Here is a 15387-nt window from a genome sequence, read left to right on the forward strand (position 1 = left end):
ACGTATCATACCAGACTTCCCTCTTCAGGATCGGGAGGTCCTCCTTGTCAATCGTGCCAGGTTGTCGAAATTCCATGGCAATCGGAATAACTTCTTCACGAATGAAGAAGAACTTCATCTTCCAATCATGGAAGCTCTTTGGTGGGTTGATCAAAATTTTCTTCACGCTGCGCAGGTCGAAAGAGAAAACCCCCATAGTGTTGATCAGCTGATAGGAAACCCTAAATTTTTCCATAGTTAGCTCTAACCCTTGAGATCTGCAAATGAACTCAAAATGACGAATCCTCACCATGCCCATAGGGCTCAACAGGGAGAAATAAAAGGCATAGTGATGCAGTATCGCCGCCATGAAGTGGGTTGCCGGCAGTAGAAAGTTGCCTTCTCCGAAAAAATCGGCAAATAAAGTAATATAACCTAGTGGTGCATCTGCTGCTGTCTGCCCCTGGGAGGGATACCGGGCATCCCATTCCACCAGAAATTGATGTCCCCTAACCACCTGCTCAAACAAACCCCGGTCCCATTTTAATTCTGACAATGGACCAGCGGTTTCTTCAACTGCTACTGGTTCTTCCGTCGTCATCAGAATATCAGAGTAGAAATACTTGAAGAGTTGGGAAACTTTGATGAGGATTCAAAGGAAATTCTGGAAAAAACTTGAAGATTTGAAGAAATCTCTGAGGATTTGAAGATCCAAAGCAAAGAATCAGAAAAAGAGGGAGAGAATTCGAAGAAACAATGATGTTATCTCTCCATATTCGACTACATATACCCATCACATTTAATGTGATGGGTAACCGTGCAAAACACGTCACGCGCGTACCCAATCAAGAATTGACACGTAAGACGGGATTTACGGGGTGACGGTTACCACGCGCGCGTGGGCCTCACTCGCCTGACAAAAGACGAAAAGGCGCAGTAACAGTGATGATCACCGTGTCAGCAGTCAACTCAAACGTCGCCATCAACGACATTTGCACCAACCTTGCAGAATTCAAATTTCAAGAAATTTCCCGCGTAAATTCATATTACTTCCTTCCACAACAAGCTAAGAGAGTCGCGCTGTGTGTCCCAGTGTTCTTACACACGCGCACCTTCTCTAAGATGCTCACCTTAGGATTTGTTCAAGCTCAAGGTAACATAACCCTTTAACAACCCTGGAAGGTGCGCCGTAGTTATCACAACTCATTACACGCGCGCCATCTCCTGGGGCTTAGAAGATGCTTACAAGAGAAGCAAGACCAAGCCAAACTTCTTTTTTTCTAGTCCAGAGCTCCAACCACTTGCCTCGTGCATGAAAACAGCACTGAAATGGGGGGACTTGAAAGGGTATGGTCCCAAAAACCCGCGCCGACCAATCAGGCCACGAGCAGGTCCATACTCCTATTATGCTAATCTGGCATCTCTCTCAACCCTTCGCCGACTAACCAGATAAAGCCTAGGTCGCGCGTGAGGCCTACACAAAGACAATCGCAGTTTTCATACTTAACTTCTTGGGTAAAGGCTATCGCTTCCTAGACTTCACGCTGGCTACATGGGATTTCCCCATGGGTCGCGCAGAGGACAGAAGCGCAGGTTATCCCAGGACAAGTACTAAAGGTACGAGTGGCAGAGTAGTGGACCAATGAGCGTCGAACAGGATGTATTCGATCGTGCTCCACGATTAGCAATCATACAGGAGACAAGAGAGTACACAAGGACGCATACATGGCACCAATCAGCGTGTGCCGACATCTGCTCCATAATCTCCACTCAGCCGCTGATGGCAGAGAGACAACAAGGATGATGGTCAGGACACGTGGATCCATTCAGCGTGCGCCAACTCCGTCCTCACCCAGAAGCACTAACGGTTTTTGCAGAGGGGACAAGAAGGATATTCCTTGTTGTCGACTCCAGGCCCAAGGCCCATCAGCCCATCTCCTTCTTCACTACTCCGGCTATAAATTGGTGCCTTCACCTACAGGTTTAACCATTATGTTCCTTGCTCTCTCACTATTAATCACACACTTATTTCCTCTAAATGCATACTTATTCTCACGCCAGAGAGTGGTTAAGAGGAGAAACCCCCCGCCCCATTCTCCTCCTCTTAGCGAGCTTAACGGGGTGTTTCGTGTTTTGCAGGAAGATTAGCAGCTCAGCTTGGAGAAGTTCAAGAAGATTAACCTTTATTTGTTGAAATACATACCTAGGACTAATCACCAGATTAGTTCAGTGTTTCTTCATTTTCTCTAATTTTTTTATAAATGAATCAAGAGAAAATCATAAGGCTACTCGGTGTGGGAAATGGAGGATGAGCCTCTACGTCAGCGCCACGTAGGATGAGTGTGAGAATGGGGCAAAGAGGATGGACCTACGTAAATGGAGGATGCGCCTACTATATATATATATATATATATATATATATATATATATATATATATATATATATATATATATATATATATATATATATATATATATATATATATATATATATATAGGAGAGGGTTTAAATGAGAACACTCATTTTTTGTGAGAACTGTGAGAACAATTCTTAGCCACTCATTTATATTCCCTCATACTTTAATCACAGGGTTAAATTGGTAATTGTATAACACACTAAATCAATCAAGAATTATAACCTGTTCTATAGCATCTCTGATTGTGTGCACAACGAGTGCATCTTGGTTGTTCTCAATCTCTGTAATTTAAAAACACGAGCCGCTTATTCGCGCAACACTATCGCACCGCTCCACCACCAATTTTGTAGCCGACGATGACCATGGAATAGGCAGGAGTGCCGTAGGAGTGGGTCACTCACTGATTTTTGCCCAGGCCTTGAAAAGTTTAAATTAGGTATAAATCGGCCAATGTTCAATTGTTTTTATGTTTTCTTTGTAATATGTTGCAATTTCATCTTGTGGATAGACAAAAAAGTTATCTTAAGACAGGTTTGATGGGTACACGGCTCTATAAGGTCTTAATTTGTGAGATTCTTAGGGTTTTGAAATGCAAAAAGGCACTCACACTATGATTTTTTAAATTAGTTCAATTATCCAGATCTTTATTGCATGGTGATGTTTATAGTCTTATGTTGTTAGTTGTCACACCCCCAAAATCCCACCTGCGGAGTACTACCGCTTGGAGGCGTGACTGACCAGGATCCAGCCACCAATCATACTGAACAAGCATATAAGTAGTTATAAAAGTTTAACCATCACGATTGGTGTTCCAAAACAAATAAGTTTAAGTTGCAAGCGGAAGCATAAGTTTTAAAGTTATAACATAAGTTCCAAAAGTTTCAAGTTTAACATAGTCTTGTAGCAATCCCTGTCCCACAACGATCCTCCTCCATGCAAGCTCCCACTGAGTACCTATGGTCCTGCAAAGCATGTAGTAACGAGTCAACAACTAGTTGAGTGAGTTCATGGGTGGGCGTTCGTTTTAGTTGTTTCGAAAACAGTTTACTTTATCTGGCATCCTGCCGTGGGGGTTACCCCATAGTTTAAAAACGTGACATGTTCGTTCCCAGTTACTCCGGCACTCCGGCCGTGGGGGCTACCCCATGTAGTTATCAGGCATTTCGGCCGTGGGGGCTACCCCATGTACATCATCTGGCTCTCCAGCCGTGGGGGCTACCCCATGTGTATACTAGACTCGTTACCGTATCGATTGCTGACTGTAGTCATGTCTATGTGCCCTGAAAACATCAATGTCTATCATCATTGACGTGCCCCAGATCCATTAGTTCACGCCCGTCCTCTGCGGCACGGTGTGAGGCTTGTCAGACCTAAATAGCGCTATCTAACTAATGACCCGCTCGCCATTGGCCCGGCGATTAGTCGATACAAAAGGAGGGACTTCGTGATAGAGTTTTAGTCTAGTACGTTTATCCGTCCATCCGGACGAGGAATCACAATCCTGAACCACTGACATCCTACCCAAGGTAGACGAGGAATCCACGTTCCTTAACCCCGTTCCCATCCCAGGGAATCCCATGCTTTGTAAAGGGTGTGAACTCACCTTGGTTTGCTCGGCAGTTAATCACAGAAAGTCAATCAAGTCGCAAGTAGTCAATAACGTCCTAACACGGATATCACGTATAATCAGATTCGAACCAAGTAGTGCACAAATGTTCAACACGTTTGGCAAGCACGTTTAGCAGTAACAATTAACAGTCAACAGTAGCACATACGGTTCACAAGTTCAGCCCAACTACTTAGGCCCAAACACGTAAAAGCGGTTAACACAGAAGCCCATCAGTCTGGCCCATTAACTAAGGCCCAATAAGTGTGGTCTCGAGTCGCAACCGGACTCGCAAGCATGGTCTCGAGTCATGCTGTGTGTTGATCATGGAGGGTTGCGAGTCGCAACCGGTGTCGCAACCATGGTTTCGGTTCATCATGCTGAGGTCTCGAGTCGCAACGGGACTCGTAACCTGTGGTCTCGGCTGGTCCTGTTATGGTTGCGAGTCGCAACCGCGTGGTCTCGAGTCATCACGCTGTGGTTGCGAGTCGCAACCGGGTGATTGCGAGTCGGTAGCAGTCGTTTTCAAGTTCACGTGTTGATGCAGATGTGGTCAGATTAGTGGTACAATATAATCAGGCCCAAATCCGGAAATAACCAATAGAATCCCACTAACATATTTCCTAATCAGGCTATTAGTCAAAGATGGATCAAAATCACAAGGGTTTTCAATCTTCAACTATCATTCAAAGTGTTCTTCAAATATTCAAACACATTCATCACATATTCAACCTTATTCTAACACATTTTGCATCAATCATAAGCATAATCATGGTTAACAATCTCATTTATCTAACATAACACTATAGGCTCGGTTCTATACTAGGCCGAATATATGACATATGTAACTCGGTTTCATGTTCATCAACATAAATAGTTTAACCTCATTCAAACACAAAACACCAAAATCCATCATGCTATATATATGTCCGAAGTCAAGACCCTTTAGCCGATTATCAACATTATACACATTAGAACATCATACACATCAAGAATCATCATGTAAATCCTAACACTAAGCATCATCTCATGCATACATCCATTCAAGCACAAACACAACAAATATAAGTCAAAACATCATGGATACTAACCGGTTTGGTGAGGTGTGTGTGAAGCTTCTAGCCGATTCGAGTGTGAGCCGATCCAAACTTCAAAGGTCCGAAAATGATGAAGTGTTTGTGTTCTTAGGTTTAGAGAGAGAAGTAGGAGGGTGTGTGTGTGTTCTAATGTTCAACAAATGGTAAAAACTAACTAAGGTGGTGTATATATAGTCAAGTTCCAAGTGTGCACCCTTAGTGGGTTTCGAGTGGGGGTTCACGGCCCAAAGGCCCAACCGGCCAAAGGTTCTCGGCCCAAGGCCCAAAACCGATTACTGTACACTCGAGACCTCATGGTCTCGAGTCGGGTTCTTGGTTCTCGGGTTGGGTTCTCGGTTCACAAAAAACACGTACACATATATATACAAATGCACACATAACGAAGCACTTATCACATAAAAAGGTTCACGTTTATCATTAAGTTTAACCGGGCAGCTAGTCACATAATGTACAAGCAAGTTACAACGAAAGGTTCTAAATTTCGAGTTGTCACATCATCCCCAAGTTGAAAGAAATTTCGTCCCGAAATTTGATGGCACTCACTGAGGAAGCTAGTTAGGTTGCAAGGTTTTCCCGGTTTTCCTGGGGTGTCACATCCACCCCCCGTTGATCTGGAATTTCGTCCCAAAATTCCGTAGCTTCAGCCTCAGTAGCGTTTGTACTGTTCTCAAACAGTTGGGGATACTTTTGTTTCATCCGATCTTCGCGCTCCCAGGTAAACTCTGGGCCGCGACGTGAGTTCCAACGAACTCGAACAAGAGGTATTCTAGTGCTCTTGAGGACCTTAACATCCCGGTCCGTGATCTCGACAGGTTCTTCGACGAATTTCAACTGTTCGTCGATCGTAAGTTCCTTCAGAGGAACTACGTGCGTCTCATCTGACAGACACTTCTTCAGATTCGACACATGGAAAACGTTGTGAACTGCCCCGAGTTCTGCTGGTAATTTCAGTCTGTAGGCCACCTTGCCTATTTTTTCAAGAATCTCAAAAGGTCCAACGTACCGTGGGTTGAGTTTGCCGCGTTTACCAAAACGAACCACACCTTTCCAGGGTGAAACTTTGAGTAATACCCGCTCCCCAACCTGGAGCTCAAGTGGTTTCCTGCCCTTATCGGCGTATGCCTTCTGACGGTCACGAGCGGCCGCCATGCGTTGTCGTATTTGAGCAATCCGCTCAGTAGTGTCTACCACATGTTCTGGACCAGTGATTTGACTATCCCCCACCTCTGCCCAACAAAGGGGTGATCGGCATTTACGTCCGTACAATGCCTCAAACGGAGCAGCTTTAATGCTGGTGTGGTAGCTGTTATTGTACGAGAATTCTACGAGTGGCAGATGCTTTTCCCAGCTGTTGCCAAAGTCGATTACACAAGCGCGAAGCATGTCTTCTAATGTCTGAATAGTTCGCTCGGACTGCCCGTCCGTCTGTGGGTGATACGCTGTGCTCATATCTAGACGTGAGCCAAAAGACTTGTGCATTGCCTGCCACAGTTCCGAAGTAAAACGTGCATCTCGATCAGAGATGATAGAAGTGGGCACCCCGTGCCTCGAAACAACTTCCTTGAGGTATATTTCTGCTAAAGTGGAGAACTTATCCGTCTCCTTGATTGCCAAAAAGTGTGCGGATTTTGTGAGTCGATCCACGATCACCCATATAGTATCGTTTCCGCGCTGTGATCTAGGTAGGCCAGTAACGAAATCCATGGAAATTTGCTCCCATTTCCATTGTGGTATCTCTGGTTGTTGGAGTAGGCCTGAAGGTTTCTGATATTCTGTCTTGACTCGCGCACAAGTCAAACACTTGCTGACGTAAGTTGCTATGTGGGCCTTCATACTAGGCCACCAATACGTGGTTTTAATATCGTGGTACATCTTGTCCGAACCAGGGTGTACCGAGTAGCGAGATTTGTGCGCTTCATCCATCACAAGTTCTCGTAAGTCGCCATAGAGTGGGACCCAAATGCGTCCTGTTACATAATAAGCACCGTCTTCCTTCTGTTCTAAGCGTTGTCTTGACCCGCGTAGAGCTTCAGCTCTAACGTTCTCTGGTTTCAGTGCTTCTATCTGAGCAGCTCGTATTTGCGAAGGTAGACTAGAATGGATCGTGAGTTGTAAAGCTCTTACACGCTTAGGCGTAGTGTCCTTTCGACTCAGGGCGTCCGCCACTACATTGGCCTTGCCCGGGTGATACCTGATAGAGCACTCGTAGTCATTCAGCAGCTCGACCCATCGTCGCTGCCGCATATTCAGTTCCTTCTGCTTGAATATGTGTTCTAAACTTCTGTGGTCGGTGTAGATGGCGCACTTGGTTCCGTACAGGTAATGCCGCCATAGTTTAAGTGCAAAAACAACAGCTCCCAGCTCTAAATCATGTGTCGTGTAGTTCTTCTCGTGAACTTTAAGTTGTCGTGAGGCGTAGGCTATGACTTTATCTCGTTGCATCAATACACAACCAAGACCTTGAATTGATGCATCACAGTAAACCACAAAATCTTCTGTGCCCTCTGGCAATGAAAGGATAGGTGCACTGCAAAGTCTATCCTTTAGATGCTGAAAAGCTAACTCTTGTGCATTTCCCCAATGATAAACAACGCCTTTCTGCGTTAGTAAGGTGAGAGGTTGCGCGATCTTAGAAAAATCCTTAATGAATCTCCTGTAGTAACCTGCCAATCCCAAAAATTGGCGAATTTCCTTTGGTGTACGAGGTGCAGGCCAGTTCTTAATAGATTCCACTTTGGATGGATCAACGTGAATCCCATCCTTGTTCACCACATGCCCTAGGAAATGGACCTCTCGAAGCCAGAAGTCGCATTTCGAGAATTTTGCGTAAAGCTGTTCCTTCCGAAGGAGTTCCAGAATAAGTCGTAGATGTTGTTCGTGTTCCTCTTTGCTCTTAGAATAGATCAGGATGTCGTCGATAAAGACTATGACAAACTTGTCCAGATACGGTTTGCACACTCGATTCATCAAATCCATAAAAACTGCCGGTGCGTTCGTCAGCCCAAACGGCATGACCAAAAACTCATAGTGCCCATATCGGGTCCTAAAGGCCGTCTTAGAGACATCCTCTTCCCGAACTCTCAGCTGGTGATATCCCGATCTCAGATCGATCTTTGAATAGTAGCTCGACCCCTGCAACTGGTCGAACAAGTCGTCAATACGCGGTAGAGGATAACGATTCTTCACAGTCACCTTGTTGAGTTCGCGATAGTCGATACACATTCTGAAGGTACCATCCTTCTTCTTCACAAATAACACTGGAGCTCCCCAAGGCGATGAGCTAGGACGAATGAAACCCTTATCCAAGAGTTCTTGTAGTTGCGTGGAGAGTTCTTCCAACTCTGATGGCGCTAAACGATAAGGTGCACGGGCTACAGGCGCGGCTCCAAGGGCTAGATCAATCTGAAACTCGACTTGGCGATGGGGCGGAAGACCAGGTAATTCCTCAGGGAATACCTCAGGATAGTCGCGTACAACGGGAAAATCTTCTAGCTTCTTCTCCTTTTCTGTGGTATCAGTAACTAGAGCCAAAATCGCTGTGTGGCCCTTTCGTAAGCATTTCTGGGCTTCAAGAAGAGAGATGATGTTCTCAACAGCACTTCTCTTGTCGCCACGTATCATGAGAGGTTCACCACCTAAACCAGGAATACGAACGATCTTCTCGTTGCAAAGAATCTCTGCTCGGTGTTGGGATAACCAATCCATCCCAATGACAACGTCGAAACTACCCAAGACAATAGGAATAAGATCGATGGCGAAGGTCTGGTTAGCGAGAATAAGCTGGCAACCCTTGACTACGTGTGAGGCTTCCAAATTCTTACCATTAGCTAGCTCTACAGTGTGCTTGTCGCTCAGGGGTGTAGGAATACGCTTAAGCATCTTACTGACTTCTAGTGACACATAGCTAGTATCGGCACCCGAATCAAATAAGACTGTAACATAAAAGTCGTCGAGAAGGAACTTACCCGTCACCACGTTGGGATCATTCCTTGCTTCACCTTGACCAATCACGAACACTCGTCCCCTAGCACCATTGTTGTTGTTCCCATTGTTACCATTCCCCTGATTGTTGTTGTTGTTGTTCTGATTCAGTTGGGGACAATCCTTCTTGAAGTGGCCTTCAGCTCCACACTGAAAGCACCCTTTGTTGTTACCCTGCTGCTGTCGCTGGTTTTGCTGAGGTTGCTGACGATTCTGATTGACGGGGTATGCGCTTCTGCAATCCTTTGCAACATGACCAGGCTTGTTGCATCGATGACAGTTGCCCCTGGTGCATGGCCCACTGTGGTGTAGGTTGCAACGATTGCACTTGGGGTGATTTCCTTTGTATCCACCATGACTTTGACCACCGGACGATTGCTGACTGGGGCTCTTGTGATCGTCCGTCTTTCTCTGCTGAGACTGAGTTTGCACTGAAGTTGAACCCCTGCTTGAAGTTCCATCCCATTTCCGTTTATCCCCACTAGAAGCACCAGAAGTAGTTGCAGCACCTATACGCTTCGGTAACTTGTTCTGCTCCACCGCTTGGTCAGTGAGACGGTGAGCCAACTGTACAACCTGCTGGATAGTAGTCAACCTCGCTGAAGTCACATGACTTTGGATCTCTGGCACCAAGCCCTTGAGATAGAGTTCAATTCGCTTGTAGGGAGGATCCACCATAGTAGGACACAACAAGGCAAGCTCATGCGATCTCTTAGTGTATGCCTCAATTTCTGATCCCGACATCTTAAGATTGTAGAACTCATCTTCCAGTTTGTGAATGTCGTCACGACTGCAGTATTCCTCCCTGATCATTTCCTTGAAGTTTTCCCATGGGGTGGCGTTGGCAGCAACCAACCCTAACATCTGCACTTGGGCATTCCACCACGTGAGAGCCAAACCCTCGAGAGTACCAGTAGCATACTTCACCCTGCGCGCTTCAGGGCATTCGCACATTTCGAACACAGACTCCAGTTTCTCAAACCAGTGTAGGAGACCTACTGCTCCTTCAGTTCCGCTAAAAGTCGTGGGTCGACAGTCCATAAAGGTCTTAAAAGTGCACACCGGTGCCTGAGCATACTGACCTAAGGTATGTGAAAGAAAGACAGAGTTTAACACAAAGGTTGGTTCACGAGAGTAGGATCCAAATGATCCTAGTACAATTTCGGACTGCAGGATATACCTCCTGCGTTTGCAGCTGCAAGCGCTGCGGCAACTCGCTCGTTGATCAAAGCCGTCAACTGGGCTTGTGTCATGTTAACGCGTCCAGACATGGTTCTTCATAATAAGAGTAATACGTGTGAGAGAGGTTCGCGAAAGCACGATAGTAGGACAGAGTAAGCACGCACGTGTTCAAACAACAGTAGCTATACTAATCAAGCATACCATGAGCAATGTACTACGTAACTAACAAGTAAGCAATATACATACATCATATTACCTAAAGCGTCGAGCCTTGCATGAGGAGCGAAGTGTCGTTGTGGACCGTTGAGCACTAAACCGGTTATAGTCTGGTTTTAACAAAAACGTTTCTCCTTTATTAAAACCAAGTTCACTATAACCAATGGCTCTGATACCAATCTGTCACACCCCCAAAATCCCACCTGCGGAGTACTACCGCTTGGAGGCGTGACTGACCAGGATCCAGCCACCAATCATACTGAACAAGCATATAAGTAGTTATAAAAGTTTAACCATCACGATTGGTGTTCCAAAACAAATAAGTTTAAGTTGCAAGCGGAAGCATAAGTTTTAAAGTTATAACATAAGTTCCAAAAGTTTCAAGTTTAACATAGTCTTGTAGCAATCCCTGTCCCACAACGATCCTCCTCCATGCAAGCTCCCACTGAGTACCTATGGTCCTGCAAAGCATGTAGTAACGAGTCAACAACTAGTTGAGTGAGTTCATGGGTGGGCGTTCGTTTTAGTTGTTTCGAAAACAGTTTACTTTATCTGGCATCCTGCCGTGGGGGTTACCCCATAGTTTAAAAACGTGACATGTTCGTTCCCAGTTACTCCGGCACTCCGGCCGTGGGGGCTACCCCATGTAGTTATCAGGCATTTCGGCCGTGGGGGCTACCCCATGTACATCATCTGGCTCTCCAGCCGTGGGGGCTACCCCATGTGTATACTAGACTCGTTACCGTATCGATTGCTGACTGTAGTCATGTTTATGTGCCCTGAAAACATCAATGTCTATCATCATTGACGTGCCCCAGATCCATTAGTTCACGCCCGTCCTCTGCGGCACGGTGTGAGGCTTGTCAGACCTAAATAGCGCTATCTAACTAATGACCCGCTCGCCATTGGCCCGGCGATTAGTCGATACAAAAGGAGGGACTTCGTGATAGAGTTTTAGTCTAGTACGTTTATCCGTCCATCCGGACGAGGAATCACAATCCTGAACCACTGACGTCCTACCCAAGGTAGACGAGGAATCCACGTTCCTTAACCCCGTTCCCATCCCAGGGAATCCCATGCTTTGTAAAGGGTGTGAACTCACCTTGGTTTGCTCGGCAGTTAATCACAGAAAGTCAATCAAGTCGCAAGTAGTCAATAACGTCCTAACACGGATATCACGTATAATCAGATTCGAACCAAGTAGTGCACAAATGTTCAACACGTTTGGCAAGCACGTTTAGCAGTAACAATTAACAGTCAACAGTAGCACATACGGTTCACAAGTTCAGCCCAACTACTTAGGCCCAAACACGTAAAAGCGGTTAACACAGAAGCCCATCAGTCTGGCCCATTAACTAAGGCCCAATAAGTGTGGTCTCGAGTCGCAACCGGACTCGCAAGCATGGTCTCGAGTCATGCTGTGTGTTGATCATGGAGGGTTGCGAGTCGCAACCGGTGTCGCAACCATGGTTTCGGTTCATCATGCTGAGGTCTCGAGTCGCAACGGGACTCGTAACCTGTGGTCTCGGCTGGTCCTGTTATGGTTGCGAGTCGCAACCGCGTGGTCTCGAGTCATCACGCTGTGGTTGCGAGTCGCAACCGGGTGATTGCGAGTCGGTAGCAGTCGTTTTCAAGTTCACGTGTTGATGCAGATGTGGTCAGATTAGTGGTACAATATAATCAGGCCCAAATCCGGAAATAACCAATAGAATCCCACTAACATATTTCCTAATCAGGCTATTAGTCAAAGATGGATCAAAATCACAAGGGTTTTCAATCTTCAACTATCATTCAAAGTGTTCTTCAAATATTCAAACACATTCATCACATATTCAACCTTATTCTAACACATTTTGCATCAATCATAAGCATAATCATGGTTAACAATCTCATTTATCTAACATAACACTATAGGCTCGGTTCTATACTAGGCCGAATATATGACATATGTAACTCGGTTTCATGTTCATCAACATAAATAGTTTAACCTCATTCAAACACAAAACACCAAAATCCATCATGCTATATATATGTCCGAAGTCAAGACCCTTTAGCCGATTATCAACATTATACACATTAGAACATCATACACATCAAGAATCATCATGTAAATCCTAACACTAAGCATCATCTCATGCATACATCCATTCAAGCACAAACACAACAAATATAAGTCAAAACATCATGGATACTAACCGGTTTGGTGAGGTGTGTGTGAAGCTTCTAGCCGATTCGAGTGTGAGCCGATCCAAACTTCAAAGGTCCGAAAATGATGAAGTGTTTGTGTTCTTAGGTTTAGAGAGAGAAGTAGGAGGGTGTGTGTGTGTTCTAATGTTCAACAAATGGTAAAAACTAACTAAGGTGGTGTATATATAGTCAAGTTCCAAGTGTGCACCCTTAGTGGGTTTCGAGTGGGGGTTCACGGCCCAAAGGCCCAACCGGCCAAAGGTTCTCGGCCCAAGGCCCAAAACCGATTACTGTACACTCGAGACCTCATGGTCTCGAGTCGGGTTCTTGGTTCTCGGGTTGGGTTCTCGGTTCACATAAAACACGTACACATATATATACAAATGCACACATAACGAAGCACTTATCACATAAAAAGGTTCACGTTTATCATTAAGTTTAACCGGGCAGCTAGTCACATAATGTACAAGCAAGTTACAACGAAAGGTTCTAAATTTCGAGTTGTCACATTAGTGATTTGAGAAATAAATACTCTAAATCTGATGTTGAATAATTGTTTATGCTATAAATCTATAATATGATTTTGTTTTTTTCTTCTGTATGGATGGTATGAACAAAAGAGGCAGAATTTTTGATTATGTAATTGATATAAAATCTTTTGCCTTACCATTTCTTATTTGATTTTTTTGGCATATTTATATGTTAATGTTTCCATTTTGTTGTTTAATGGTTAGGGGTAACTAGATACAAAGGTTAACAATTCATGTTCTTTTCTTCTGACCCGTTCACACTGTAATTCTTGGTATCATAATTGTTTTGATTTACACATAAGTAACTGCTTTAGCCTTATGATTATAGCTTTATCGCTAATAATGTTAGGCCTTTTACTCTCAGTCTAATGTTCCAGCTTAAGGTGTGAACTAGAAAGGCTTGCTTCTTTTGTTGAAGATATTAAGGGCATTAAGAACTTTTTTTTTTTTGAAGAGTTCCTGAATTATATAAATTCTTAGAATAAAGGAGGTGCCTTGGAAGAATTAATTGCACATCCTAAACCTGGCAATTTATCTTTTGTGACTCTGTAAAGTATTAGAAACCAAGATTATGGTACACATCGTCGTTTGATTGGTTCCTAAGAGAAAGCGAAGGTTAAGACAAAAAGAGGAAAAGAAAGTGCAAACCATGTTGTAAACTTGGTTGTCATGATTATCGGAATTGTTCTAAAAAAGAAAACATTGATGACTGTGATGAAGATAATCATACTAATGAAGATCGTCGATCATAGTGAATGAAGGTTTCTCCTTTATTGGGGTGGGGGGGGGTGGGGATATTCCATGGTCCTCCCAACCGCCGAGGTGATCCCACCTCGCAGACCGGCACTCAGCAAGCAAGCCTGAGTCTGGGGTAAATCCGCTACCGTAGGGGCATTGGGAACGAGCAAGACTCGAACCCGCCACCTTCGGGTTAGAATGTGGGCCGGTGGCCATTGGGCTGACACCCAATGGTTATTTATAAAGTCGACGGATTTTACATTTATTATATTTATCATGTCATTGTTCCAATATTAATACAGGTACAGTTATTTCAATGTGTTATACAGTTATTAATGTCTTATTATTTCTCTCATGGTGAATGATAGCAATGATCTTTTGGGCCGCGTGGATGGCCGTTGCATGTTCTGCAAAATTAACCTACCAGAGGAGGAAAAGATTACATGCAAGACATGTGCCACTCCATGGCATCTCGGCTATGTTTCTACTCATCCCCAAACCCTGGCAGATGCTTCACAATGGTACTGTTTTGGGCTGTGGTATTTGACATAAACAATGGAACTGAATGACTGAATGGTTGTATATCTACATATTATCTAAAAAATGAATGAAAAAAAAACTATTTCATTTTCTAATTAATTACGAGCTTAGTCTGTCCCCAACCAAATAAATCAATTTTCGGTTTGTTTTGTCACAGATTGCTTTTCCCATTTAGAGATCACACGAGGAGCTTTTCTGGTTGGTTCGCTCTGGTTGTATGTTGCTTCAGTATGGTTTATTTTTCTAGTTCATTCGTCTCTAGTTGCTACAAGTGCAGACGTTCTCCGGAATTTTTAAGGGATTTTGAATCCACGTTGAAATTCCATTGGTTTTGGTCGGGGACAAAGCTTTCAAATTTGCATAGCAGGTCATCATGTGTTGGCAGAACCATCGCCAAACGAATGCTACCTAATCTGATGGAGATAAGGAACAAGATGAAGCCTAACACTACCACCAATCAAGCAACTGATCATAATGATATAGAAGTCATTTTGAGTCTAGGTGGTCTATTGAAAATAGGAAAAATAATTATTTGTATGCTTTAGTAATTCAATGTAATTATCACTTATGTTTATGTTTGTTTAGTTGGAGAATTCTACAGTATTATCATTTATCATGTCATTATTTCGCTATTATGTGGCATTGTCCACACATAATTTATTAAAGTAGCACACAATGGTAGTGTGTGCATAATTTCACATTCAATTACACATTTGTAACCTGCTAAATTACACACGTCTAAATGGCACGATAACAAAATTTTGGGTTACCTGCTGACTTACACGAGCGTAATTGTTCGAGCGTAATTGTTCACACATAATTTGTTGAATAGCATATAGTGGTAGTATTTGCACTATTTCACACTCAGATACACATCTATAATCGAGCTGACTTACATATGTGTAAATGTCCAT

General features: G+C 44.0%; 1 long non-coding RNA gene across 1 annotated transcript; it reads left to right on the plus strand.

The window, feature by feature from the left end:
* Positions 1-2552: 2552 nt before the first annotated feature.
* On the plus strand, positions 2553-15082 carry LOC110915193. Its single transcript, XR_002578810.2, has 3 exons — positions 2553-2832; positions 14302-14454; positions 14631-15082. It is a non-coding gene; the product is annotated as an uncharacterized LOC110915193 (long non-coding RNA).
* The last annotated feature ends 305 nt before the right edge of the window (positions 15083-15387 follow it).

The sequence above is a fragment of the Helianthus annuus genome, chromosome 2 (assembly GCF_002127325.2).
Source record: "Helianthus annuus cultivar XRQ/B chromosome 2, HanXRQr2.0-SUNRISE, whole genome shotgun sequence".
Classification (NCBI taxonomy): domain Eukaryota; kingdom Viridiplantae; phylum Streptophyta; class Magnoliopsida; order Asterales; family Asteraceae; genus Helianthus; species Helianthus annuus.